At 41.6% G+C, this 24,278-nt stretch overlaps 1 protein-coding gene across 1 annotated transcript in view; it reads right to left on the bottom strand.

The window, feature by feature from the left end:
* Window positions 1-24,278, bottom strand: part of LOC122799507 (BRCA1 associated protein) — an 815,197-nt gene that overhangs the window by 383,185 nt on the left and 407,734 nt on the right. The gene's annotated exons all lie outside the window — the stretch shown is intronic.

Genomic DNA, 24,278 nt, shown 5'->3' with positions numbered 1-24,278 from the left:
TTCTCTTTTCGGGTCCATTTTCCCTGAATGCACTGATCTGTCGTGTGCTCCCCAGGCGTAGTCTGAGGCGTCTGTAGTGATGATTTGAGTTGCTTGAGGTACACAGAATGGAAGACTTGTGTTTCTTTGGCAAGCTTGAGTCTACCACAAAAATTCCTTTTGAAGGCATGGAATGAGTGGTATAATTGCTTCCAAGCTGTGGCTGTGTTGAGACCATAAGTTTTTCAGGTACCATTGAAGTTTCCTCATATGCAGCTTTGCACATGGGATTAGTAGGATGCAAGATGCCATGAATCCCAGAGCCTGCAGGACTTTCCTTGCAGTTAGCCTGGTGTAAGTTGCCATGTTTTTTTGAAGTATTGAGACAGTTGCCCTTGCTTGTCTGGCGTGAGGTAGGCCATCTGGGTGGTTGTATCCAAGCTGGCACCCAGGAAAATTATTTGTTGAGAGGGTATTAGTTTTGATTTCTTTTTGTTGACTGTGTATCCCAGGAAGTTCAACAGTTTTATTACAAACGCCAGGTGCTGCAGTAGTATGTCCTTGCTGTCCGCTTGGATCAGGCAGTCATCCAAATATGGGTAGATTTGTATCCCTTGTAGTCTGCAGGAGGCGATTACTGATGCCAGGCATTTCGTAAACACTCTGGGTGCAGTAGATAAGACAAAGGGCAATGCAGAGAATTGGTAATGGGTTGAACATGCAAGAAATCTGAGGTATCTTCTGCAATCTTGTCTGATAGGGACATGCAGGTATGCCTCCTTGAGGTCCAATGTTACCAGCCAAGACTCCTTGCCCAGCATGGGAAGAAGCTGCTGTAATGTGAGCATCTTGAATTTTGGCACCTGTAGATATGTGTTTAGGATGGACAGGTCTAAGATAGGTCTCCAATCTTTGTCTTTCCTTGGTACCAGGAATAGTCTGGAATAAAACCCTTGACCTTGTTCTTTTGCAGGTACCTCTTGAATTGCTTTCATGTCCATGAGAGCTGAAACTTGTTTTTGTGCCTCTGCCCTTTGATGTTGTGGCAGGTTTGGCATGCCTCTCATTTTTGGAAGGGTGTGAAAGTGGAACCTGTAGCCTCTGTCTATAATGTCCAGAATCCATTTGTCTTTTGTAACAATATGCCAATTTTTTGAGAATAATGCCAGTTTTCCGCCCAAAGGTGCTGCCATTAAAGCTTTGCTTGGCAGGTGTAGGGGGAAGTCATTGTGTCTGTTTTCTAAAAGACTGTGATCTATCTTCTCCACCTCTTGGGGTTGGTGCTTGCCACTGTCTGGCTCTGAAAGATCCTTGAGGTTGCCCTCTACCCCTTGGGCGCCTGTATCTGCCCCTTTGAGATCTGTCTGTGGCTGGAAAGGACCAATTTTTTGAAGGCCAGTTTCTGCTGAAATGTGGAGGCTGTACCTGCAGGAAATCTTTCACTGTTTGCATTGATTTCGCTTTTTCCTCCATTTTCTTTAGCACCTCCTCAGCTTTAACACCAAACAATACATCTTTTTGAAGAGGTGCATCTAATAATTTAGCTTTGACATGATCTGGTAAGGTTTGCTCTTTGAGCCAAGCATGCCTACGTATAACAGAACCCATAACAGCAGCTCTACATGAGGCCTCTAAAGCATCAAAACCACACTGCAAGGTATGTTTACCCACTTGCTCTGCACCATGCAACAAATCCTGCAACTCTTTTAAATCTGGTTGGTCTGGTTGTGTCATCTTGCTTTTCAGCTGAGATATCAAAAACTGTTGATACTTTAACATATGGAACTGACAGTTTAATGCCCTCGTGGTTATGGGTTTTTAGCAGTAGAGGCCTTAATTCCCTTGGGACCCTGTGAAATTGTTTCTGGGTCAGCAGTATGGCTTTTATATAGGAACTGGTGAGAATCAGGAACCCGGTAATACCTGTCTGGTTTAACAGGAGCTGGAGGCAAAGAATGTGGATTAAGGCTGGCTTCTGTGTACACATCATCCAATATATCTAAAACAGGAGGGATAGCCAGAGGCCTGTGCTGGGGGAGCAGAAGAAATTCCCTGAGCCTTTTCTTGGAATCTGAGTAATCTTGGCCTTCCCAGTGAAAGTGTTCCCTCAGTGTATGCAGGGTTTCCCCAAAACAGAAGTCCTCAGGAGGGGAGACCGAGGGAATAGACTCCTCTGCATCAGAGTCTTCGAATGGAGAATAGGCATAATCCTGGTCCTCAGATAGTTCTGAGGTAATAGAAGCTTGATCTGAGGAAGGGTAGTCTTCCTCTAGTCTGGGCCTTTTGTCAGAGGGGGGTTGAGAACCCCTGATAAGAGTAATCAAGTCCTCAGCCATTTTAAGCATCTGTTTTTTAGGCATGGTGCCTTGAGAGGGGGTCTGAGGAACCTGTTTTTTGGTTTTCATGGCTGCTTTAGATTTAGTGAAGGCTTTAATAGAGAAGGAGGAAGGCCTGAAGACCCCTTGAGAAATGGCAGGCCTGTCTAAATTCTGAGTTTCCCCGCCAGGAGTGGCGTCGGAGTCTGTAGTAGGAATGGGGGCCGAGGAGCCTGCGACCTCTGGTACTGAAGACACCGGTAATGTATTGTCATCGGTACTCAGGGGCTGCGTAGGCGCCTCGCTGAGTACCGGAGAACCGGTAGTCGGCCTTAGTGTGGTTTCAGTAGGTGGCGCGGACCTCATATGTCGGTCCTTATCTTTGCGTTTTTTACTCAAAACTGGAGTCGGAGTATCCGACGACATAATATAATTAAATTTTTTGCCAAAAAAGTGAAGGGCAAACTCCGCCCGACGCTTAATAGTGCGCTTATTGAATCTAGCACAAAAACGGCAGGCTGAGACGTCGTGGTCTGGGCCTAAGCAAGGTATACAGAAAGAGTGGAAATCCTTATGCGGTATTTGCTTCCCACATGAAATGCAATTATTAACTTTGTCTTACATCTGTCGGAGGCAAGAAAAGTTTCCCCAACGGGGTACTTAGCTTTCAAGAAGACTTCGGCTGAAATACTTTCATAAATCTCAGGAGCTGGCCGACCGGCACTTGCGAACTGCTTCTGCTTCGGGCACCGCGCGGCGAGAAAGACTGGAGAAAATGGTGTCGGCTGCCTCTTTTATACCCCTGCTGCACTGACGTCAGGGAAGAAGCGACGACAACCGACGCCGGACCTAGACTTTGGAATTCGGCCGACCGAGGACCCGCCCGATGGCAAGATAACCCATCTGTTATGACTGCAGCTGTATCCACGATGAACATTTTCCTCCCACTGCCATCTGTATCCTAGTTGGATCACACTCAGAACCCATTTGTCTGAAACAATCTGTTAACGAGAGAAATGGAAATTAAGACTTTTTGGAAGGGGTAAGGAACCCCTAGAGTGGGGACAAGGTCCCTTATACTATCATCCTGCCTTGCATAACTGTCCATGGTTCTGGGGAGTTCCTGCTTTCTTTTTGGAATGTCTCTGCCACTACATTTTAAACATCTGTGTACCAGCATTCTGTGTTTTATTTCTTGCCAAAACTGGACAAGGAAAAAAAAATAAAAATAAAACTTACAGGAGGGCAAAAAATTTCTGAGAAGTTTCCTGAATCAGCCTACCTCTCGCGTCTCACTTTTTGATGACCTTTGCTGCAGAGAGTCCAAAAATTAAATCTCTATCCAAAGCAGAGTTAAAAACTTTATTTTTGACATCTTCTGGCAGCCAGGCATCATTAGTACCTCCCATCACAAAATGCAACAGAATTGGTTTGCAGCATTACAGCTGAAGTCCAGCTGGGAAAAGCAAGCCCCAAACTAAGAAAAGTTACAGAAACAAGCCTGCATGAAGGACAAAATGAGACCTGGTAAAAACAATGAAATTTCCTTCTAAAAGGTGCCAATGAGAAAGAGAATGGTTTCTGTGTTTCAGAAGGACTGTCAAATTCAGATGAAATTTCATCTCCCCAACATCTCCTGTTCTCCTCCAAGAAATACCATCCACCACTCTACCGCCAATTATCACCAAAAAAAACAGGTTGCCACTGTGCTCTCTAAAGCTACAAACATGGCTGCAAAGGGGTCTGATGATATAAACAGGTTTCCTCTTAACTCATTCACTCTAATGGAGCTCAGGAAATTTGCACTGTAACTTCGAATGGACGGAGCCTAAAGCTTTTGAAAGGCCCAAATTATTTCCTCATATTCAAACAAATGTTCATATCTCTGGAACAATTACAGGTTATGAAAGAAGTACAAATGGCAAACTCCTCAGCACAAACTATTTTATAGTGGTAGTATTCTTTGGGTTCTAGGACTTAAACCAAATTTTATAAGTCACATTAAACACAGTAACGATTATGTTTGTAATATTTTGTAAACAACTTACAATATCTCAGCAACCACTCAGGTTACACACATACTGTCACAGCAGCATTTTATTCATCTAGCTGAGAGCTTTCATATGAGGCTAAGGAGTTTTTTCTGTGTTACTTGGATGTTGAAATATTTAGAATAATGTGAAAATTATAAACATATAAATTAATACCATAAAAACAACACTTAATATCTCTACCTGCACCACACAGAGACCAAATATTAACGCAGTTGAGTTTGCCATTATGTAATAAGCTTTATGATGAAATATTTTTAAAACTTTACATAGTATGGTTTTGTAATTATTGATGCAAATATGAACAAGCAATTTTGACAGCTTGATGCGTCAGTAGAAGGTAATTGCAGATGTACCTAGAGGTGTCACTCGGATGTAATGAGTTAAACAGCTTAAATCAAGACTTATCAGGCTCATCAGAATGTCTATTTAACCACAGCCTACAGACTGGCTTTGTCTAGATAGTCTTGAGGACAGCAACAGTCATCCCTTCCTGGAGCTGGGTTTCCCTCTCGCTCTCACCAGGCCACAAATAATACCCCACACTGACCACACCTGTAGAGTGGAATCCTCAGCAGAGTGTTTCAAGCTATGTCCTCCACCACCCTCTCTGTGAAACCAGTGCTCTGTATCCCTGCTCCAAGCAGCTGACACAAACTCAGATTTGATTTTCATACACACACACACACACACACACACACACACACACACACACACACACACACACCTGGGAAATGCGGACACAGATTTACCAGCTATGCCCCCTTTACCAAGACCATAAGGTAGACACTGCCACCAGAACACTCAAAAACCAGCTACTCTAAGGCTCTTGCAAGGGTACCCAATTATACAGAGTAAAAGTTATACTAAAACAAATGGAAGTGTCTGACCAAAGCAACAAGGCATTCAGGAGCTGCCACAGTATCACCAAATAAATATAAATACTCTCAAAGGTTAAAATATTCTCTAAAAGACCAGCCACAATGAAAAGTTTAAACATATTTAATAATAAATCATAAAATAACATGAAAATGCTAAATACCTATTTACAATAAACCCCAGAGTTTCAATAACAAGAAACTGGCACTTTTTATTGGACTTATCAGTTTTTCACCAAGTGCTAATACCCGTTTCATAGTTCGTAGGAAATATTAAAAATAACAGATGAAAAGTATCACAAAGATACAGAAAAAGTACAGTTGTACACTTACCATAAATGTAGGCGTTCGAGTGTATTCACTGTTGCAGTCATTACATTTGGGTTTTCTGCTTGCAGTAGCCCTCAGTCGGCCTGATTAACAAAGTCTTGGGTCCTGCATCGGTTGCTGTCCCTTCTTCCATGACGTCAGGTCATCAGAGGTATAAAACATGCAGCCGAAGTCATTACATCAGTTTTTCTTGCCCTAGATGTCAGGTGCCCCCTAATGGGAAGCAATCAAATCTATAAATACAAGGATATACCTCCAACAAAAAAACAAATACACCAAAAATCTTGTACAGCATAGTAAGTGAGAGTAGAGGTATAGCCAAAAGAAGAAAGGGGGCTAAAGGGAGGGTAACCAGGACTGCAACATTGAATACACTCGAACATCTACATTTACGGTAAGTGTACACAACTGTAGTATGTTCTTCGTGTTTCACTGTTGCAGTCATTACATTTGGGTAGATTCCCAAAGCTAAGGTTGGGAGGAGGAATTTAAATAGAATTAGGACCAGCTAAAAGGCCCTGCAAGACTGCAGTGGCAAAACCAGCTCTGGATTTAGAGAAAATTGGCAAATGATAGTGCTTGGTGAAAGTATGTCCAGAACTCCAGGTAGCAGCTTCTAGGATGTCCCTAGTAGGTATGCCCCTGAGAAAGGCTGTAGAGGTAAATGCAGCCCTGGTGGAGTGAGGTCTCCTTGCCTCTAAAATGACATCCATCACTGATTTACTGAGGGATGGTAAAGGAGAGATTAGGTAATTAGCCAGGCTGCTAGGTTCAGGGCTTGCAGCTGAGGATGCAGAATCTGGTTCTCCTGCTGAGACGACAGTGAAGGAGTCTGAGGCAGGTGCCATGGAGCCAAGCATGACACACTGCGCAAGAGTGGGTACCAGTGTTGACAAGGCCAGTCTGGTGCAATTAAAATCATCCTTGGTTTGTCCTGTTTGATCTTTATTAGTACCTAGGAGAGCAGAGGCAGAGGAGGAAAGACATAAACTGATATTTTTTCCAGCTGAAGGATAGAGCATCCACTTTCCAAGCTAGCTTGTGGGGAATCCTTGTGCAAAACTTGTCCAGTTGATGGTTTTGGGGAAAGGCAAACAGGTCTATATCTGGACTTCCCCATTTGCTTGTCAACATGTTGAAAATCCTTGGTTCCAGTTTCCACTCGTGTGGGTCCATGAGGTTTCTGCTTAGTCCGTCTGCCAGTGTATTTAGTTTTCCTGGCAGGAATTGAGCTTGTAGATTCACTTGGTAGCTCAAGGCTGTGTTCCACAATGCCATGGCTAGTCTGCAGAGGGGGTAAGAAGGTGTGCCCCCCCTGCTAGTTTATATACCACATGACAGTGGTGTTGTCCGTCTTTACCATTAGTTGTCCTGGAAGAATGTGGTCCTTGAAGGCTGTCAGAGCATTCTGTACAGCTAACATTTTCTTTTGATTTATGTGTAGGTGCATTTGACTTGGGTTCCATTTGCCCTGAATGCACTTCCCTGCCAGGTGAGCCCCCCATGCATAGTCTGATGCGTCTGTTATTAAGATTTGTGCGGCAGGGAGTAATGTGAATGGCAGTCCCCTGTTTTGGTGGCAGGCCTCTGCCCACCAAAGGAACTCTAGGCGTAGGCTAGGTATGATAGGAATCCTTGCTTCTGGATCCTGTGAATGTTGGCACCATAGGCTTTTGAGATACCATTGTAGTTTCCTCATATGCAGCCTTGCATATGGAATTAGAAGAATGCAGGAGGCCATGAACCCCAAGGTTGGCAGTATTTGCCTTGCAGATAGCTGGGTTTTTGTGGCCACTTGTTTGAACTAAGTTGTCAAATGAATCCGTTTCTCTGGCGTGAGGAAAGACATTTGGGAAGTTGTATTCAAGCTTGCTCCCAGGAATATAATTTGTTGACAGGGTACCAGGTGGGATTTCATTTCATTTATGGTGAACCCCAGACAAGTCAGTAACCTTTGAACAAAGGCCAGATGATTCAAAAGAATGTCCTTGCTTTCTGCATGAATTAGACAATCGTCCGGGTATGGGTATATTTGAATATTTATTTGCCTGCAAAATCCAATGACTGGAGCTAGGCACTTTGTGAATACCCTGGGTGCAGTAGATAAGCCAAAGGGCAGTGCAGAAAACTGACAGTGCCTGTAGCCTGCTTTGAAGCTTAGGTATCTTCTGCAAGACTCCCTGATAGGGATGTGCAGGTATGCTATTTTTAAGTCTAGTGTTGCCAACCTTGCATCCTTGCCTAGCATATGAAGCAGCTGGTGAAGAGTCAGCATTTAGAATTTTGGAATCACCAGAAAGGTGTTTAGAATAGAAAGGTCCAGGATAGGACACCATGTATTGCCTTTTCTGGGTACCAGAAAAAGTATCAAATAGAAACCTTGTCCCTTTTCCTCTTTTGGTACCAATTGAATAGCCCCCATGTTTAAGAGAGAGTACTTGATGTTGGGCCACTGCCCACTGATTTGGGGGTAGATCTGGCCACCCGCTTGGTGTTGGTAATGTTTGGAAATGAAATCTGTATCCTTGGGACAATATATTTAAAACCCATTTGTCCTGTGTAATGAGTTCCCAGTTTTTGGCCTGCAGACCAATCTTTCCGCTTAAAGGAGCATTCAGTTGGGAAGTGCTTGGTAGTTTTAAAAGCAAGTCATTGAGACAGTTTTCCATAGGGGGGAGTCTTACTACTCCCAGGTTTGGGTGCGGAACCCCCCACTGCCTAGTCGTGTGTGTCCCTTGGGACTGAAACCTAGGGTTTCTGCTGTGTCTGGGTTTGGCTTGCGAAGACATGTGATGGGCTGGAAAGGAGCAATTTTTTGAGGGCCAGTGCCTACTAAATCTAGGAGGCTGAACTTGTAAGAAATCTTTAACAGTTTGCATAGATTTAGCTTTATCTTCCATCTTTTTAAGAACTTCCTCAGCCTTGTTGCCAAACAGGTGGTCCTGATTTAAGGGAGCATCCAACAATTTAGCTTTAACATGATCAGGCAAACCTTGCTCCTTAAGCCAAGCATGCCTTCTGTGCACAGACCCAGTAACAGCAGCCCTGCAAGAGGCCTCTAATGAATCAAATCCACATTGCAAAGTACGTTTTCTAACCTGTTCAGCAGAATGTATTAAATCCTGTAATTCTTTATTTTCAGCACAGTCAGGAATTAACATCATTTTCTGTTTAAGCAATCCAATAACATGTTGTTGAGACTTTAACATATGAAACTGGCAGTTTAAAGCCCTAATGGCCAAGGTTGCAGAAGTGCAAACTTTCTTACCCCATCTATCCAGTGCCCTGGAGTCTCTATCAGAGGGGGTAAGATTTTTAGCAGTAGAAGCCTTAATGCCCTTGGGACCCTGTGAAATAGTCTCTGGATCCACAATACGATTTTTAAAAGGAACTTGTAAGAATCAGGAACCCTGTAATATGTCAGGTTTCTGGGAGCAGAAGGCAAAGAATCAGGGGCCAAACTAGATTCTGAAAAGGCATCATCAACAATGTCTAGTACAGGAGGTGTAGCTAAAGGCCTATGTTGAGGCAGGAGTAAGAAATCCCTAAGCCTCTTTTGAATCAGAAAAATACTGGCTTTCCCAGTGGAAATATTCCCTTAAAGTATATGTACGGTCTCACCATAAGAAAAATACTCTGGAGGGGAAGCAGAGGGAATAGAGTCCTCTGCATCAGAATCCTCATAGGCAGACAAGGGCAAATCCAGAACATCAGAAAAATCAGAATCCTGTTCAGAAGATTCATAAACAACTTCAGTCCTAAGTCTCTTAGAAGGGGGAGGTTGGCTTCCCCTGATTAGAGTTATAAGATCTTCAGCCATTCTTATCATTTGTTTTTTCGGCATAGAGGCCTAAGCATGTGGCCTGGGCATCAGTTTCTTAGGCATGGTTCAAGATTTTGGCCTAAATGAAGAAGGAGGCATCTGTTTAATATGCAATTCCGTAGGCCTGAATATACCCTCAGAATCCGGTGCCTGCACAGTGGCTCTGGACCCATCCAAGGTAGAGAGATTGGCAGGTTCCACAGTTGAAGCATCTCACGGCGTACTGGACTCCAAATGGGTATCAGTAGAGGCCTGTGAGTCAGAAGTAGCAGGTATCAGGGGCTGCGAAAGCACCTGAGTATCGGCGAACTGGCTACTGGCTTAGGAGAAGCGTTTTTGGCAGCTTTGGACCTCGGCGGCCTGTCTCTGTCTTTATCTTTGCATTTTTTAGGAATCCCGGTAGTCGGATGGCTAACCAACGACATTTCTGGATAATTAAACTGAGAATCGAAATATTTAGAAGCGAAAATATACAGACGACAGATAGTGCGCTGATTAAATAAAACACAAAACCGACAGCAAGGTACGTCGTGATCAGGGCCTAGGCAAGGAATACAGTACAAATGAAAATCTTTGTGAGGTATTTGCTTTCCACAAGTAATACAATTATTAACTTTTACCGACATCGGTAAGGAGCAAGAAAAAGTTTCCCCAACGGGGTACTTGGCTTTAGTTGAAGACTTCGGTTCTGAAACTCGAAAATGAAAATTTCATGAGTCGGCAGACTGGCACTTGTGAACTGCTTCTGCTTCGGGCACCGCACCGCACGGCAAGAAGGATGTGCCTCTACAGTCTGTGTCACTGCAATACATTCTAAACGGGGTATTGCAGGGCTCTGAGATTTACTAGAAATCCCACTGAAAGTTCTTCTTTGATCATTGGCTAGCGAAGGAGGATGAACTGAAGTGACCAGATGTTGGCTCTTGGGATATGCTGCCATACTCTGCCATGCATATAAAATACCACCATTGATCTGAAAGCAAAAGATCTGTAGTCCCATACTTCAAAAGGGTGACTTGTTTTTGTACACAACACAATTGGGATGGTCATGTTGCAGTGGTACTGCTGCTGGGCTGACTGCTGCTGGGACACTGGTGATTGCTGGATTATTGTGGTGGTAGTACTGTTGATGCGGTTTAATTTTTTTCTTTATTTTTTTCCTGATCCTGCCTAAATGCATTCTGTATAGCATTTGAGAGGGCTGGGGACTCGCAGTGGAGATGCAGTTGCTTTCCTCATTTAATTCCAGAGGTACGTGGTTACTAAGTGACAGAGTCAGACAAAATAATGTAAAAATATAAGCATATTATCAAGGGAACAGTGTAAAATCTGTAGACTTTAATAAAATGTATTGCAAAATTCTACCTAGAGGAATTCTATCTTTCCAGTGTGCATTCTCATAGGTTACTTCTCATGGCTATAATTTACTTTTGCTAGGCTTTCAACTGCAGGCAGGAATTCATTCCAATCTGTCTAGAATTCCTGCAAGATTATGTAACCTTTGAATTAATCTGTGCACTACCTAGGGTTGGGGAATTAAAGTGTCTTTCTTTTGTGGATTAATGAATTGATCTCACAGGTTCTCTTTCTAGCAATTATAATTAAAAATTATTATTTAACACTGAACCATTTATAATGTCCCTTGGCCAGTAAATTGAGCCAGATTATTCAGTTGCTCTTACAAAGGACTATGAAAATGCACTGCTCTTCTGTAAAACAGTTTCTTAAATTTATTTTTAAATGTTACTGACACAGGGTCACTTATTTTAGTGTAAGAAAGGGAATTATAAGATGTGTTCTCTTTCTTTAAATTACTGTTGCCACTAGTATGTTGGTCATGTAGTGTAGTTTTCTGTGTACTAGATATTCACCATTAATGAATGGGATTAAACAAAATCAAATTAATGATTTTGTCAGAAAGCCCAATTCAACCAGGCCCCGTGGAAATGTGTGTTCATGCAGTACAAATATAGGGGTGTATATCAGCAAATCGAAATGTGACATACCTGAACACCTCCACATCAACACATAATGATCGAACTATGAAAATTATGAATGGCCATGTCAGCAAATTTATTTTCATGGTTTGATAGTGTGTTTGGGTTTTGGTTGGCGAAGTGATGTTTTCCCCGGAGAAAAAATTCACCGAAGTGGCCGTTCATACTTTTTGTAGTTCAATATTGATGTGTCAATGATTAGATGTCCGGTTATGTCACATTTCGATTTGGTAATATGAAAAAAAATGTACATTTTGACTGTCTCACATTGCTAGGATTGGAGTTCCAGACTGGCTTCTTAAGGGATTGAGATATATGCTCCTTGAAAGCAATATCTACAGTCATAAACACACTTCAAACAATGAAGTGACCCAAAAATATGAAGAAACTAGACTACGCAAAGCAAATTTTTCCTCACAAAAGGAAACTGCAAGCAAAACATTTCTCACACTTTTACAATTACTGAGTATAAACTAACATGCAAGTTTAACATCAGAATTCTAAAAAAATTCAAGGTGGCAGAAGCACACACTTTTCCCCCAAACTTATCAATAACTTTATCATCCTTGTTAGAAGAAAAAGGATTACATAACTATAGCTGCTGGGACAGGTCTGGGATTAATGTAGAAAAAACTTGAAAGACCTAGGAACTTGCAAATTCTATTTGCTTTCATAGGGGTAGCAGGCTGGCTGTGAAAAAGACCAGGAGCTACAACAAAGACATCCTCCTATGCCAACAGCAATGGGAGGATATTTGAGGCTTCTAGAAATTTCAAGTTATAGCAAATCACGGGTCTATATCACCAAATTGAAAAGACCAGTGATTGAACGGCATTACATCAGAAATGCCGTTCATCAAGGTGTTTATTGTGAGATCGCGGTACACTCAAGATTGGAAAATTTGCCCTTTCCTCACTATAGTTTGGTCTCGGAGTTGGAATATATAATTAGCAGGGGAGGGGTGCAGCCCCCACAAGAGGACTTCAATGTAAATGCCATTCGATATCTGGTCTTTTTGATGTCATGATATCGGCCCACAAATCACAGTATTTTCTAAGGGCCTGAGAAACTTCAGGGTTTTCCCACAGAAAACATTGGCTTATCTTGGAAACAGTCTTAGAAAAAGAGAATCTCTCATAGGGAGATTAAGATTCCATACTCTCAGTAGAATCTGAATCAGAAAACAGAGAAGAAAAAAATGCATCTGCCCCTTCACATTACCCTACAGGTTCTAATTTTGGAACTTCTTCAGGGATAGAGAAACCCCACTCCCTTTTACACTTTTTTATACCAGAAACCACTTCACAAGAAGGGTCAGTAGCCTGCACAAGACCATCAGCCAAGCCCGGTATATTACTCTAGTCCAAAGAAACAGGAAAAGTTAAATGTTTAGTTTTCTGATTCTTTTTGATAGAAAAGTTAGGGCAAACAGACCTAATATTGCCAGTAACAGCTTTCCCAAGGATGGGCACAAAGTTCTGGTTAAGCAGTGGCATATTCCCCTGCCCCTTCTACCAAGGCAAAGGAAAGTGGCTTTCTCTTGCCCACTGAGGGGAGATTAACTCTGGTCCAAAGGGGCTGCATGCACTACACCAAAAGGATCTGAAGAAAAAGATGTGGTCTGAAGAACCAACTTTGGCCACAGCTGTCTCATCCATCTGTGATTATGGCAAATTACCAGCCTGCTATGATGGAAAATGCTGCTTAGTTCGTTTTTTTTTTTTTTTTGTGCTGCTGGAAGAAGGCCCGACTGAGGGATGGGTAGTTTGTTCCATAGCCATGCTGAAAAAGGTGTTTGTTTCCTTGGAAGGCTTAACAGCAACTGTCAATGAAACACGGGATTACTAAAAAAAAAAAAAAAACTTCTCCACTGAAAAAGTACGTTTTAAACAACTTTTTACCACAAAAGTAAAAAAGAAAAAGAAAAAAAAGGTGTGCTACCATTTTTAAGTACATAAAAGTCATAATAAAGACAAGGTAAATACTCTTCCCTAGCTTAATAGTTATTGTTTTTCACAACAAAACTTAGTTTAAACAACTTTAAGACTAATGTGGAAAGTTTTTCCTTGAAGGGAACTTGTCTGCCTAGCAATGGAACAGCGTTAGCTGACTGTCAATCCTTAAAAACACGCAGAAGAATGCTCGTCTCACAGCAAAAAAGCTCTGAAGGGCTTGACAACCAAACTTGTCTTTTCAGTCATCTTTTTAAGGCATATAGGCTTGAAAAATGAGACAAAATTAAAATGCTAAATTTCTGAAATCAGCAAAGTTAATAGCTTTTTTCTTTTTCATTAGCAAATTCTTTCAGTGGGAGTTAAGTTTGCAGCTAAAGGCAGCTGGCCAGAAGTTGTCTGCACATTGCTTTCTTTTCCTTCTTTCTTTTTTAAGAACATTTTTATTAATTTAACATATTTATAATACACAGAACAGAATAAATTTAACATCACATATTATACAATGTTAGGAATACACTGAATCAAAATAATCTTATACAATTAACACATTAAGACTCTTGGTATTTCAATAGAAACATTTCAAGGCTATCCCAACCACTAAAAGTCTTAGTATGCTTTAGAGATATTATTCGAACCACTTATTTTTTCAGTTTTACATAGGATTGCTGTTAAATTTCAAAATTCTTTGAATGTAGGAACTGAATTTGATTTCAAGATTTTGTAATATCTTGTCTAGCTAATGCCAGGAGACACCAGAGTACTTTGTGCTGTTTGGCTTTTACATGGGGAGGAGCAATCTGAAGATGCAAACTATTAACCTTTGGAGTTCTGAACACTCTTTACTGAGAGAAGTACAACATTTAAAGGTACAGTGGCAAGCAGTTCAGTAGAAAAATAAAGTCTAAAGTTGGGGGAAGTGAATAAGAAACAGTAGCCTCCCCAGCAGACTTAATACTTTAATGCATTTAATAAAAAAACTGCACAATTTAGTTTTATTTAAATGTACCCAGTACACTTTTTCTTCAGGCTAAAAGTAAGTTTCATGAAAGCATTCAAGCTGTTTTTCATGAATGGGAGAGGAACAGAGAGAAGGAAAATACAGACATCAGTCAGTGTAAGTATACGCACAGGCTGTAAAATGCACTTTAGCATGAGTAACCTTAACTTTAGATTAGGTAATTCCTGTGGGTACAGCAGTGATGTGGGGCAGTGGCTCCTATTTGCAGGATTAAACTTTATATGTTGAAAATGTGGATAGATTTGTGTGCTTGTCCTGTGTTAATAGGAGATGGGGGGGGTTGAAATGTAGCTTATTTGAGGGTTATCTTTAAATCAAAAAATTTTGAAAAATGTGACAAAGGTTAAAATGGAGATGAGAAGAAATAACTGTATGAAAGATCAAACTGCCAATCATTGCACCCATGTAAAACAAAAGTTGGAAATACACATTCAAAACGCTGCAACAATTAATGGGGAAGTAATAACTTTCTATCATAATAGCTACTCTGTCCATATTCCCATATTACAAAGACATGTCTGGAGCATTTCTCCCCAGGCCTCCTCTGAAAATAGGCTCTGTCCTAGTCAGACTTTCCCGGTTAACAAATGTTAAATAAAAATAAATAAAAAATAATTAATATAGACAAAAAAGGAAAGAGTACTAAATTATATAAAGAAATGTAGTGTGCAAATAGCTAAGCTGCAGGAGACATGTTTGGATAAAAATGATCATGTGAATTTGACAAAGAAAGGAATTCAAGATGTATATTCAGCAGATTATCAGGGACAAAGGAAAAGGGGAGTAATAATACAAACTGATACAGGGGCGCCAACAGCAACAGAAGAGGGGGAAAAGGATAATAATGGCAGATTTGTGGCAGTAAAGGTCTGACTGGCAAAGAAAGACAGTTAAGCTGAAGTGTATTTATATTAAAGCAACAATTGCTATTATGGAGAATAAGGACATTTCGGGAGAAATAATCAACTTTCAGCACAGAATGTCTACATATGTGAACTTGAACTTCATTTGCAATGGTGAAGCTGCATCAGGGAGGCCTAGACAGAAAATATAACAAAAGAGGGTAGATATTAGAAGAAATTCATGAAAATATTTGGTATTTAAGATGTGGACTCAGTAGTAGGAGCCCAGACAAAATTTACATACTGTTCCCCAAGGCACAAAAACTGGGCTAGACTGGATAGAAATTATATTTCGCAGCAGCATGTACATTTAATTGAAAGCTTGAACATGCAGGAAATAACTATTTTAGATTATGAACCAATAAAAACTAAGATAGAAATACAGGGTAATGAAGTAAAATGAGGCATTGGTGTTTTCTTTCTTGCATGTTAAAAAGACTGGAATTTAAGGAATGAGCAGTGGAAATTGCTCAAGAATTATTAGAAAAGAAACACTGTTAGCTCAGACTTCCAATATGGCTGCACACTGATCAACAGCTTAACTTCAGCTCTCCCACTGTGAAAACAGATACAGCCAGTGATATTGTCAGTCTAAGCAGAATTCAACTACTGGCTAGTACATACTCTGTCTGGATGTCTGCAAAGAAGAAACTAAGAGAGCCTGACAGAAAATCATATAGAAAAAGTGGAGAGAAAACACTGACTGGGAAGGATCATGCAGCTGTTCAGCAAAAAACAATTCAAGCTCCAGCTCTGGTGCAAGCCTGGACTTTCCAGTAAGTTAAATGAGCTCAGAAATGATTAAACTAAATAAAACACTAAAGAAGCATATCAACTCAAACAACAAAAGGCTGGAAAAATGGAAGAAGCTTTAACCAGATATTCAGATGAGCTGATAAAATTGAAAAACAAAGAAGCCAAAATGAAGAAAAGGGTGGCTGAGTATGAGACTACTCTAGAAGAAATATTTCAAAAAACAGAATTAGAGGACAAAGCACATAGGGAAAATCTGAGATTTTCTGCCAAACTACAGAAACTACAAAGAACAGCCTGTATTAATTTATGAACGTATAAATAAACAACTGGACTGGTATCCCACAGCAGGAACTGTAAATTGAAAGGGCACACCATGTGTATGCTCTAAATATGGCCATGAGAAAGCAGCCAAGACCAAAGTAAAGATGCAAACCTACCAGCAGAAAGAGTTGATCCTGACATAATTGTGTCAAAAAGGCAAACTATTAAAAGTTAAAAACAGTAAAGTGTTTGTGGAAATGATTATTCATTGTACAACAGGCAGAACCAAAACAAATTTATTCTAGTAGTCAGGGAATGTTGACAGGCAGGTGTAAGATTCAAGCTGATGTTTCTAGCATTTTGCAGAATATTTTTTTCCTGGAGGATCAAAGTCAATGTTGTTATTTAGAACTGGCTAAGGAGGAAATGCAAAAGTCTGCTCAGCAATAAATGAGCCATCAAGCAGAATGGCACTCAGTTCCTCGTTCTTCTGTCAATAAAGCACACAGAGATGCTTTGCCACTGAAACCTTTTCCACTGTTCAAAAAGAAGATGCTTGAGAGACCGAGAAAGCACACAAGGTAACCAGAAGAATCAGAAGTACCATGGAAATGAACCAGAACATGGAGCTGGGAGATGGAAATCAACAGGAAGAAGACCTACAACATGAAAATTAGTGAGTAAATGTGAGACTGCAAAGCACCAGTCACATTTCTGAAATACAGCTGTATAAGAATAAGTGGAAAGAGTGGACATTTGTTGACTATGTTAAACTTGTGAGGAACTGAAAAGCATTTGCCTCACTTTGTGTCATTAATGTGTGGCAGGACTCTAAGGAGAGGGGAGGAAGAAGGAAAAAGATAAAGTACAGTTTTGTACCTACCATAAATGTAGATGTTCAAGTGCTAATACAACTGCAGTCATAACAGATGGGTTCTCCTGCATTCAGGCGGGTCCTCGGTCGGCCGTATTCCAAAGTCTAGGTCCGGCGTCGGTTGTCGTTGCTTTCTTTCCTGACATCAGTGCGACAGGGGTACATAAGACACAGCCGACGCCATTTTCTTCAGTCTTTCTTGCCCCAGATGTCAGGTGCCCCCAGAAGGAAGGCAATATATATAAATATATATATATATATATATATATATATATATATATATATATATATATATAGATCATAGATCATAGATCAGTACTAAGCTAACTGCCCCTGCGAGCCATTTTAAGCCTAGCCAGTTATCCCTTGTGAGACTCAAACCCCGCACCTTGTGTTTGTAAGGCAAACACCTTAACCATTAGGCCACCCTCCCAACCCTAATGCAATATAATCACAAATCAGTAGTTGCAAGCAAATACACCATAGAGGGATAATCCAATCAGGTTGTAAGAGGAGGAGTTAGCCCACTAGGTCTGTACCCAGGGGGAAGGAGGGAGGGAAACCTGGACTGCAGCTGTATTAGCACTCAAACATCTACATTTATGGTAGGTACAAAACTGTACTATGTTCATCGTGCATACAGCTGCAGTCATAACAGATGGGTAGAATCCCAAAGCTACGCACAGGGTGGTAGGCACTAGGTGGAAATGGGAGGAGCCAGAATGCCCTGCAACACAGCAGTGGCAAAGCCTGCTCTAGTTTTGGAGTATAGAGGTAGGTGGTAGTGTTTAGTGAAGGTATGCACAGAACTCCAAGTGGCTGCCTCCAAAATATCTTTGGTAGGGACTCCTCTGAGGAAGGCTGCAGAGGTAGCTGTGGCCCTTGTGGAGTGGGATCTGATGCCTGCAGGTACAGATTTACCATGAAAGGAGTAACAAAACCGTATGCAGTGGACTATCCATTTTGAAATTGTCTGTTTGGAAATTGGCTTCCCTTGAGCTCCTACAGCATAGGACACAAAGAGTTGTTCTGATTTCCTGAAAGGCTTTGTTCTGTCCAAATAGTAACGTAGCTGTCTATGGATGTCTAAGGAATGTAGCAGCCTTTCTCCTTTGTTTTGAGGATTGGGGTAAAAGGTAGGTAAGTGTATGGCCTGATTTAAAGCTACCCTGGATACTACCTTATGCATAAATGACGGGTTGGTTCGTAGGGAAACCCTGTCCTGATGGAAGATGAGAAAGGGCTGCACAGCCATGAGGGCTTGTAGTTCCGAGACCCTACGAGCTGAGGTAATAGCCAGAAGGAAAGCTGTTTTCCAGGACAAATATTGCAAATCTGTTGAGGCAGCTGGTTCAAAGGGAGGCAATGTTAATTTTTCTAGAATGTAATTAAGATCCCAGGCTGGTATTGGTTGTTTCCTTGGAGGTCTTATATTCTTAGCCCTTCTGAGGAACTGCCTTAAGAGTGGGTGAGAGAATAAGGGTGGATCAGTGTTGTATTCTGCAGAAATGGCTGAGGCATGGATTTTGATGGAGGAAAATAAAAGTCCACTGTTCAACAGCTCAGCTAGATACTGTAATATCTGAGGCAAATTCAGTTTTCTAGGATCCTGGCCCTTTTTCTCATTCCAAGCGCAAAACCGTTTCCATTTTGCGGAGTAAGCTTTTCTAGTAGATGGCCTTCTGGCCTCCAAAATGACATCCTGCACCTCCTTGGAGAGTAGTGTCTGTTGTGGTGTTAAGGAATTTTCCATGCAGCCAGATTGAGTGTTTTCAGCTGACTGTGAAGAGTTTTGTAGCTGTGCTGAGTCAGGAGAAGAGGCATTAGAGGTAGAGTCCAGGGAGGGGCTCCTCAGGAGTGGGTACCAGTGTTGTCTTGGCCAGTCTGGAGCAAATCAGTATCATCTTTGGTCTGTCTGCTCTTGCTTTCAAGAGCACCTTGGGCAGTAGAGGCAAAGGTGGGAAGGCATAAACTGTCCGTGCTGCCCAACTGAAAGAAAGGGCGTCCACTTTCCAGGCCTTTGGATTAAATGTCCTTGAGCAGAATTTTGTCAATTGATGATTCCTGTGGGAGGCAAAGAGATCTATGTCTGGCCTTCCCCACGCTTGGATTATCTTTGTAAACACTTGAGGATGCAATTTCCATTTGTGCGGGTCTGTCATATTTCTGCTTAGATTGTCTGCCAGCATGTTTTCCAAACCTGGCAGGTACTGTGCTTGAAGCTCTATTTGCCATTCCAGAGCCATGTTCCAAAGTGACATGGCCAGCCTGCACAGGGGGTATGAATGTGCTCCTCCTTGTTTGTTTATGTACCACATTACTGTGGTGTTGTCTGTTCTTATCAATAATTGCCCTGGATGCAGGAGGTCCTTGAAAGCTGTAATTGCATTTATCACTGCTAGCATTTCTTTTTGATTGATGTGAAGGTGCTTTTCCTTTTGGGACCATTTGCCCTGAATGCACCTGTCTGTCATGTGTGCCCCCAGGCGTAGTCTGAGGCGTCTGTTGTGATGACTTGATTTGCTTGAGGCTTGCAGAATGGTAGACCTGTGTTTGTTTGGCATGCTTGGGCCCACCATAGAAATTCCTTTTGCAAACATGGAATTAGTGGTATTATTGTTTCCAAACTGTGGCTGTGTTGAGACCATAGGTTTTTTAGGTACCACTGAAGTTTCCTCATATGCAACTTTCACATGGGATTAGAAGAATGCAAGATGCCATGAAGCCCAGAGCCTGCAGGATTTTCCTTGCAGTTAGCCTGGTACAATTTGCTAGCATCTTGAAGTACTGAGTTAGTTGCCCCTGTTTTTCTGGTGTAAGATAGGCCATCTGGGTGTTAGTGTCCAAGTTGGCACCCAGGAAAACTATTTTCTGAGATGGTGTTAACCTGGATTTCTCTTTGTTGACTGTGTATCCCAGTGAATTCAATAACCGTGTTACATAAGCCAGATGTTCCAGAAGTATGTGTTTGTTGTCCGCTTGGATCAGGCAATCGTCCAAATAAGGGTAAATTTGTATCCCTTGAAGTCTGCAGTAGGCAATTACTGATGCCAGGCATTTCGTGAATACTCTGGGCGCAGTAGATAAGCCAAAGGGCAATGCAGAGAATTGATAGTGGATTGAACCTGCAAGAAATCTGAGGTATCTTCTGCAGCTTTGTCTGGTTGGGACATGCAGGTATGCCTCCTTGAGGTTCAATGTTACCAGCCAAGACTCCTTGCCCAGCATGGGAAGAAGCTGCTGTAAAGTGAGCATCTTGAATTTTGGTACGAGTAGAAATGTGTTTAGGATGGATAAGTCCAAAATGGGTCTTCAATCGGTTCCCTTCCTTGGTACCAGGAATAGTCTGGAATAAAAACCTTGACCTTGTTCGTGAGTAGGTACCTCTTGAATAGCTCTCATGTCCATGAGCTTTGAAATTTGTATTTGAGCCTCTGCCCTTTGATTGTGTGGCAGGGTCGGCATGCCTCTCATTTTTGGAAGAGTGTGAAAATGAAATCTGTAGCCTCTGTTTATAATGTCCAGGATCCATTTGTCTTTTGTGACAATATGCCAATTTTTTGAAAATAATGCCAGCTTTCCCCCCAAGGGTGCTGCCACCTGAGCCTTGCTTGGCATGCAATGGGGAAAGTCATTGGGTTTGTTTCCTGTATTGTTGTGCACTGTCTTCGCCACCTCTTGGTGCTGGAGATTGCCATTGTCTGCCTCTATATGATCCTTGAGATTGTCCTCTGCCCCTTGTGCGTCTGTATCTACCTCTTTGGGGCTTGTCCATGGCTGGAAAGGACCAGTTTTTTGAAGGCCAATTTCTGCTAAAACGTGGTGGTTGTACCTGTAGAAAAGCTTTGACAGTTTGCATAGATTTAGCTTTTTCTTCCATTTTCCGTAGTATCTCCTCAGCATTAGTACCAAATAATACATCCTTTTGTAAAGGAGCATCTAGTAGTTTAGCTTTAACATGATCAGGCAAGGTTTGTTCCCTAAGCCAGGCATGTCTACGAATGACTGATCCTGTAACAGCAGCTCTACTTGAGGCCTCTAGAGCATCATAGCCAGATTGTAAGGTGTGTTTACCCACTTGTTCTGCACTATGCATCATATCCTGCAACTCCTTCAAATCTGGTTGTTCAGGTTGTGACATTTTATTCCTTAATTGTGATAACAGAAACTGCTGATATTTAAGCATATGGAACTGACAATTTAAGGCCCTCATGGCTAGGGTGGCTGAGGTATATACCTTTTTTCCCCACCTTTCTAAGGATCTAGACTCTCTCTCGGAAGGTAATGGATTCTTAACAGTAGAGGCCCTCATTCCCTTGGGGCCTTGAGAAATGGTTTCAGGGTCAGCATTATGGCTTTTGTAAAGAAACTGGTGTGAGTTAGGAACTCTGTAGTACCTATCAGGCTTGACTGGGGCAGGAGGCAGGGAATCCGGATTAAGGCAACCCTCCGAGTAAACATCATCAAGTATGTCCAAGACAGGAGGTATCGCCAGAGGTCTGTGCTGAGGTAGCAAAAGAAATTCCCTAAGCCTTTTCTTGGAATCTGAAAAATCTTGGCCTTCCCAATGGAAGTGTTCCCTCAAGGTATGCAAGGATTCCCAGAAAGAAAAATCCTCTGGGGGGGATACACAAGGAATGGACTGCTCTGCATCAGAATCTTCAAAAGGGAAGTACGAGTGTTCCTCTTCATCAGAATGTTCTGAAATAATGGAGCCCTGGTCAGAAGAGAGAGAATCTTCCTCCACTCTGGGTCTCTTGTCCGGAGGGGGTTGGGAACCCCTGATAAGAGTAATTAAATCCTCAGCCATTTTGAGCATCTGCTTTTTAGGCATGGGACCTGGAGATGGGCCCTGTGCAACAGGCCTCTTGGAATGCATGGCTGATTTAGACTTAGTAAAGGCCTTTATGGAAAAGGAAGATGAAGGTCTGAAGACACCATGGGTGGAAGTGGACCTGTCCACATTAAGAGGCTCAACACTCACAGTGGCTTCGGTAGCTGTACTCAGGGTATGGGCCGAGGAACCTGCGGTCTCGGTTACAGAAGACACTGCCAGAGAATTGTCGTCGGTAGTCAGGGGCTGCGTAGGCGCCTCGCTGAGAACCGGACCACGTGTAGCCGGTTTTGACGTGGTGTCGGTGGAGACCGCGGACCTCGCGTGTCGGTCTTTGTCCTTGCGTTTTTTGGACAAAACAGTAGTCGGAGTCTCCGACGACATTTTATAATTAAAAGCTTTACCAAAAAAGTCCTGGGCGAACTCCGCCCGACGCTTAATAGTGCGTTTATTGAAAGTAGCACAAAAGCGACAGCCCGAGATGTCGTGGTCTGGGCCTAAACAAGGTATACAGAGGGAATGGAAATCCTTATGCGGTATTTGCTTCCCACAAGAAATACAATTGTTAACTTTGTCTGACATCGGTCTGAGGCAAGAAAAGTTTCCCCAACGGGGTACTTAGCTTTAAAGAAGACTTCGGTTTCCAAATTTTCGTAATTTCAGGAGCTTGCCGACCGGCACTTGCGAACTGCTTCTGCTTCGGGCACCGCGCGGCAAAAAAGACTGAAGAAAATGGCGTCGGCTGTGTCTTATGTACCCCTGTCGCGCTGACGTCAGGAAAGAAAGCGACGACAACCGACGCCGGACCTAGACTTTGGAATTCGGCCGACCGAGGACCCACCTGACGGCAGGAGAACCCATCTGTTATGACTGCAGCTGTATGCACGATGAACATCTAAGTAAAACAAATTATTTTCTTAACAGTATTTCTATAAAACGTTTCACAATGTAAGTTACATACCTTACAGTAAAGTATTTTAGTTCTTGAATGTGATAAAGTTATTAAAGTAAACAGATGCCTTTTTTCTTTTCTCTTTCTTTTATGGTATTAAGAAATGAAGGCATTACAGTACAAAAAGAGAAGAAAAGCTAGACAAAAACATTTTTATGTTAGTAGGCTACAATCTTGGGTTGTTGAGGTGGGAGGTGGGATATAAAAGTACACAGATCACAATATATGTAAAGCTGATATTATTTTCTCTTACTTTTGCAAAGGTGAATGTTTGGATTAAGATGCTTGACTTATTCTAATAAATTTTAAGTGGCATAAAGTAAATACGAGAACACCAAATATAATGAAAGCTTCCCTTTAGCAATAAATGTTTCAGCATATTTTTCAGGCTTTAACAGAGGACAACAGGGTTGGAGAAAAAAAGACTGTCAATAGGGATAACTGCAATTGGGGTACACAGAAAATGCAATAGGAAGCTGAAATTTACTACAGGACATTGGCGATGGAACCCAGGTATTTGAAACAAATAATTAGAGAGGGAAAGGTAACAGAATTGGAAGAGGCAAAAAAAACATTTTGGATTGCAGTCTGATGTCTCCCTTATCAAGGACTAATACAGTATAAACAAAGAGAAAGGGATAAGGGAATCCTAAACGAAAGACCTGCACTAGTTGAGTTTTTTAGTTGAATCTACAACAGAAACTGTCCTTCTTGTTGTATTTTCCCTTCTAGGTCCCCTTGATACATCCTTACTATTGCAAGTCAGTTTCCAGCCCAAACTCAAATATTCGCTGCTGAACACCAATTTCTCCTGCCCAAATACTTCTAAGCACTATAATAGTAGTTTTGGATGGACTACAAAAAAATCTCAGTGTAGTCATCTTTCCCGGCCAATAACCTCCTTATTACCACAAATCGACCAATATTGTCATTTTTTCCTGTTCTATCACTACTGGAGCCTCTCTTGCAACTAGTATTACTAACCTCCTTCTCCTTTGTCCCTGATACTCTGCTAAATATGCATTATGAAATAATTTATTTGATCATTTTTATCTAAATGAGTTTCCTGAAACATTTTACCCTACAAATCTTAAGATTCAGTACCTTTGCTTTTAGTCTATACCACAATACCATTTACCTTCTACGAAAAAGCTGATAAGGTAGGCAATCTGATAAAAAATATTACTTTCACATATTCTGCATGACAGTTCTTTTCAATATATAGATTTCCAACTTGCAACTTAAAAGCACATATTAATGCTTGGTAGGATAATTCTGTATTCAACTACTGCTTCTTGGCTCTGCTTGAATCCATGTCATATTTTCCTGGACTTATCACTTCAATAAAAACAT

Source organism: Protopterus annectens, chromosome 4.part0 (assembly GCF_019279795.1).
Source record: "Protopterus annectens isolate FY-2018-M chromosome 4.part0, PAN1.0, whole genome shotgun sequence".
NCBI classification, from domain to species: Eukaryota; Metazoa; Chordata; order Ceratodontiformes; family Protopteridae; genus Protopterus; species Protopterus annectens.
This window is presented reverse-complemented; position numbering and strand designations above follow the sequence as displayed.